The 6000-nt window shown below is 41.4% G+C and overlaps 1 pseudogene; it reads left to right on the forward strand.

Moving 5' to 3' along the window:
* LOC133454436 (uncharacterized) overlaps positions 1-5645 on the forward strand; it is a 41219-nt pseudogene extending 35574 nt beyond the window's left edge.
* The last annotated feature ends 355 nt before the right edge of the window (positions 5646-6000 follow it).

Here is a 6000-nt window from a genome sequence, read left to right on the forward strand (position 1 = left end):
AAAGGTAGGCACCTGTGATTTGCAGTACAGCAAACCAATCACAGCACTCACAGTCTGCATTGCCTCAATAGTCAGAAAACTTTGGGGGTGCACTGGGGGGGGGCAATGCAGAGGCTCTGCAGAGGTGGTTTCACGCTGACACAGAGGCTCTGCATTGCGATGCTTGAGACATAAATCATCTCGAGGAGTATGGAGCCAAATCAAGGGCAAAAGTTTTGCTAATTTGAAAATAAAATTTTAACCTGAAAATTCTTTTTTACAGTTTCAATTTTATTTTTTTCAGTATCAGATCTTTTTTTCAGTTTCAAATCTTTTTATTTCAGTTTCAAATCTTTTTTTCAGTTTCAAATCTTTTTTTTCAGTTTCACGTCTTTTTTTTCAGTTTCACATCTTTTTTTTTCAGTTTCACTTCTTTTTTTTCAGTTTCAAATTTTTTTTTCAGGTTCAGACTTTTGGCCCCGATCTGGCGTGGGGGGCGTGGCATCAACTGAGAGGGGCGTGGCATCAACTGAGAGGGGCGTGGTATCAACTGAGAGGGGCGTGGCATCATGAGTGACAGCAGAACAGAGAAGGCGGGGGACGTTCCTCAGTCATGTTGCCTTCAGGAAACGTAGGTTGCAGAAGTTATCAGTAGAAGTTTGATTCAACACTGTATATACACCATATTCACGTGATTGGCAGTGGAGTAAACGGATACTAGTGACACATTTCTGTTTAGAAAGCTGTTTTAGACCGTACTTGGTAGTATGTGGAAGTGGGAAATGTCAAACTTTAAAGTGTGGCTGTTGAACTGTACAGTCTGGCATAGTTTATTGCTTTTATACTGCGATTGGTGCCATGTACGGTCTAAAACAGCTTTCTAAACAGAAATGTGTCACTAGTATCCGTTTACTCCACTGCCAATCACGTGAATATGGTGTATATACAGTGTTGAATCATACTTCTACTGATAACTTCTGCAACCTACGTTTCCTGAAGGCAACATGACTGAGGAACGTCCCCCGCCTTCTCTGTTCTGCTGTCACTCATGATGCCACGCCCCTCTCAGTTGATGCCACGCCCCCCACGCCAGATCCGGGCCAAAAGTCTGAACCTGAAAAAAAAATGTGAAACTGAAAAAAAAAGAAGTGAAACTGAAAAAAAAGACGTGAAACTGAAAAAAAAAGTTTTGAAACTGAAAAAAAGATTTGAAACTGAAATAAAAAGATTTGAAACTGAAAAAAAGATCTGATATTGAAAAAAATAAAATTGAAACTGTAAAAAAGAATTTTCAGGTTCAAATTTTATTTTCAAATTAGCAAAACTTTTGGCCTTGATTTGGCTCCATAGAGGAGTCACTGATCCAAACATGTGAACAGTTTCTTCCTGGTCTCGCCTTCAGGTGACTCTGATGCTGCTGGACCAGAGCAACAGGGAGCACATCATCGACGCCTTTCGACCCGATGTCACATCCTCCTCCTTCCAGAGACCCGTGAGCGAGATGAACATCGCCAGCGGCTGTCCGCTCTTCTGCCCACTGTCCAAGCTCGACACCAAGAACACTTACATCCGTGACGACACCATCTTCATCAAAGCCATCGTGGACCTCACCGGCCTCTAGATGGCTCTCACCCGGGCGGTGTTTTGTGGCAACCAGGCAGCTCTTTGACCATTAAAAGCTTCATATTGGCTCAACCATGGTCCCAATAGGGCTCTGCTCGGGGCATGTAAGCGCCCCCTGCAGCCGTGGGAGGGAGACAAACATGCTTGCAGCTGCTCAGTCCAGACGGTGCTGGCATTGTCAAACCAGGTGGTCTCTCAGTGAGAACCAACATCATTGCTGTACATTTCGGGTGCAAAACCTACTTTGTTTTGACACCAGCCCCCAGTGGGGTTAAAATCAGTTCTGCACATGTGTTTTTCAGTTAAAGGAGCAGCAGTGTGGCGTGGATATGTGCCGTGTTAAGCAACAGCAGAGACGTTCCTCTCTGAGAGCTTTCAGAAACATGCAGATTGTGTTAGAGCAGGATTGTAGATTACAGATAGTTTGTGTGATTATTCTGACTAAGCTGGCTTGTAATAGAAGTAGAGCTTGATGCGGTTTTTGCTTCTTCTTCTTCTCGTTGAAGATCGTGGATATTGTGAGCTTCCGGTGTCGAGTGAATTTGCATAGACAAACGTGGAGTTATGTTATGAATAAGATAACTGGCTGTTTTTTTATTTGTTTCGGGGGATGTTTTCGTAGCGAAACTGCATGCCATCTGCGTTTTTTAAAAACCGCTTCTTATTTCAGCAGAGCCTCACAAGGGTTCGTTGTTAAACTTGGTAGTGAATTAGCCATCCGTGATGGTGGACATTGCCTGCATGTCTTTGGAACCAGGCTATCTACATGTAGTGTAGAGTGTTGCGTCTTCGTTCCTTTTCCGGGGTTCTGATCGGTGGTTTGGTACATCTGTGGAAGATACAGCGAAGTTACCAAGGAGTCAGGGCAGCTTGCCAATCAAGCCCGAGACATAAAACTTGCATGTGTTTTTGTCTCTGACAAACATGCGCAGCTGGAGTTTTCCCGCAGGGTTTTCTCACCAGCTTCCATCTCAACTCATAGTACTGTGCCCCACCACAGACTAAGGTTAACCACGAAGCGAAGGAGTTGTTTGTCCGTCCATACCGTTTCCAGTGCATATGTGTTTCTGCTGCTCAAAGATAGAATACTGATGTGAACTTAATATATATATATATCTATATATCTATATCTATAGATATATGTTGGTGCAAATATACACAAGTTACATGTGTCTGGAGGTAGAGAGGCTGGAAAGCAGAGATTGTAATGCATCTTTGTAGGTCTCAGGCCATTGCTGACAGTATTTATCCAACGCAACCCCGCCTACCCCACTCGATAAATCCACGTTCTTGCTGTCTGAGCTGTGCTTCTCTGTTCATCCACCAGAGGTTACTTGGCATGCATGCTGAGGGTTTAAAGGTTCACCATGGCTTGCTTGGAAACCAGTCTCGACCTGTATTGGAACCTCTCTGTGCATGGGAGGCTTCAATTCATATTCGGTTTCACGCCGGTTTACCCCGTGAGCCACGCGTGAAAGCATGTATTCGTTTGGATGAGAATAGAATAGTTATTATTTTATATCCGGCGCTGCTCCACCGCGGCAGCTGCCTATATTCATAGCAACTTATAAATATGTATCTTTCATATCATAATGTTGAAATAATATATACACTGATGTTAATATACACAAGATGTTATAATAACATAGTATTACTGAATACCTTATTAATTCTATATCTATAGCTTTTTGTTTGATGGTTAGAACAGGCCGAGACAGCCCGTCTTAGGGAGTGCAATAACTGACCACGCCCCTTAAACACCTCCGCTTTAAGGGTTCACAGAGGTCAGTCCATTTCTTGCCATTCGTTTACATGACTCATTTTTGCACTGAAGAGCTGCAACCGACCTCGAGATCTTGAGCTTTCCAAGGAATTATGGTGCTTACCTTGCCATTAGACATTCCCTTCTCCACGGCCATGAACATGTGCAGTCAGCAGCGTCTCCTCAGGCTGACCGCGTCTGTCGGCTGCCACGGGAGGACCTTTGTGATGTTGAGGAACTGTTGACATTTAATAACACTGACTGGGTTTCTGTTCTTCACTTTAAAACCTGACAGTGAGGGTTGATCAGCGTAAGGAGGAGGGTCACGTAAACCTTTTAAAACTTTTGAGTGTTATTGTAATGTGCCAAATCGAGTATTACCTCCATATTCTGACAATGTTGTACTGCAAGTTATATGTTCTATGCTAAAACACAGTGCCAAATATGTTTTCATTTACAGGAACGTTCCACTGAAGGTGTATTATTAGATCGTGAACAGTGTTAACTTTTGTTGAAAACCAAAATAACGTGAATCAAAGCAGTTTTAAGTGAGAACAGAATGTGTTTGCAGCAAAAATGTGATCGATGGGCAAGTTGATGCTTGTAAGAATAGTTGATTTAGTTTACTAATCAAATACTCTATTACTTATCCAATCGCTGAGTCAAGTAATCTGATTATAAATACTTTTGCTTTATTAACGAGCAAAGACAAAAAGAGAAAAGGTGTTGAAAAGCTCAGTTCCTGTTGGGCAACTGCGTCATAAATATCCTTCATAAATTTGAAAACTTTCTCTGACACGTCGTGACTTGTACAGAAATAAGGAGAAGCATCAGGTTTGTCTTGGAAAGTACTAGGTTCTGGAGGCGGTGAGTCGCTGCTGCCAGGAGTCGGGCTTGTTTATTATAGGCTACAATAAAAGTATATCAAAGCAGAAATTAAATGCCTTTACTGCAGTGGACACGGCCACCGATTAAGAGAGAAGAGAAACTGTTCTTAGCTATAATTCGTGGTTCACCTCTGTGTAATAAAATTATCTGGGGGGAAAAAGAAAGAACGTCTTATATATTTCATACAGTCACTGAGTCTAGTGTTACGTTGATCTTCAACCAGTTCACATGATTGTTGTGTCTCGTTTAACTTCAGTATTTCTATATATACAAGTCACAGCATGTGGATCAGAGCAGTTTAGAGTTAAAAGGATTTCTCTTCGTCGAACTGGTTTACTGAGCGAACAGAGAACTGAGCCTCCAACCAGCCAGTTGATGCAAATAGATCTATTTGTCAATTTCTGTAGCTCGTCACCTGTTTTCTCCATTTTTTTTGGATCAGTTCTGCACTAATAATAATTATAATCTGGGACAAACACGGTTAAAAAAACGACCAAAGAATTTACATATGTGACTTTTTTTTGTTACCAGAGGATCATTTCAGCTATTTGATTTAAAAAAAAAAAAAAAAGCTCTTTTAAGCTTCTGACAAGCGTACAGATGTCGTCCTCCTTCAGTGATGGTGTGGACACTATCCTTGCTTCTCGTTCAAACCTGCGTTGATTCACGTCGTCACAGCAGGTGACATTCACCTTCTACTAATACACCTGAGTTGATTTAACCCCATGATATTCCTTTAAATGTGCGCCTTTGCGCGTGGCTATGTATGATGCTTGGCGTCGTCGGTTCTGAAGCTTATTCTGGTTAAACCCGACCCGTGAAAACGGTCCTCTCACGACGACCAAGGTTTCTGAATGTAAGCTTTAATTCTGTTGGTTTTTCTTTTTCTCTAAAAACGCAACAGCTGTTCTGCCACGTAATGCAGTCAACCTGAACCAACTTTGTTTGTGCACTTTTTATTTATTTGTCCAAACAGGGTATTTTGTTAAGTGATTCATGTACCTTGAAATCAGAGCCATATATACATTTAAATATATTCTGATGTTAATAATTGATGTATCATGCTAAAAGAGGACATGCAGTCTGTAATAAAGTTTGTTGGTTTCTCTATGTTGAGTTTAAAGCATATTTTCAGCAGTGAGCCACTCAAAAATAGTTGCAGGAATGCCCAAATCCATTACTTACAGGTTTGATGATGTATTAATTCACTTATAATTATTAATAGTTGTGCAATATTTATTTCAAAATATAAAATTAATATCATGATCATTTATCATTTATATGCTGCTCACTAGAGGGCGCTGTGGGTCCGTTCGTGTCTTTCTCTGCAAGAGCATTTTTATTATAAGGCCATTAAACCAATAAGGGACCATTATGGAGAGGGTTTATAAACTTTTTCAGACAAATCAAATACTGGCCTTTCATTGCTGTAAGGGACCTTGTGGGACATCTTCATTGATGCACGCTCACAGAGTCGTCTGGACCGTGACACTGCAGGTCTGTTCCCTCAGTCAGTTAGAAATATTCATTTGTTTCCCTCATCATCTTCTGTAGGCAAAAAAGAGTCATTGTGCTTTTGAATACGTGACCAGATGTTCTTAAGAGTGAACAAATCCACTGCTCTCCTGTTACTGTTACTGTTACGTAACAGAAGTACTTGATATCTTGATATTTATCACGTGTCTGAGTCACAGCAAGGAGGAAGCACGTTGATGAGGCAGCGGGTGCTCCTCAGGATGTGGTTGATT

Source organism: Cololabis saira, chromosome 11 (assembly GCF_033807715.1).
Source record: "Cololabis saira isolate AMF1-May2022 chromosome 11, fColSai1.1, whole genome shotgun sequence".
In the NCBI taxonomy this organism is placed as follows: Eukaryota; Metazoa; Chordata; class Actinopteri; order Beloniformes; family Belonidae; genus Cololabis; species Cololabis saira.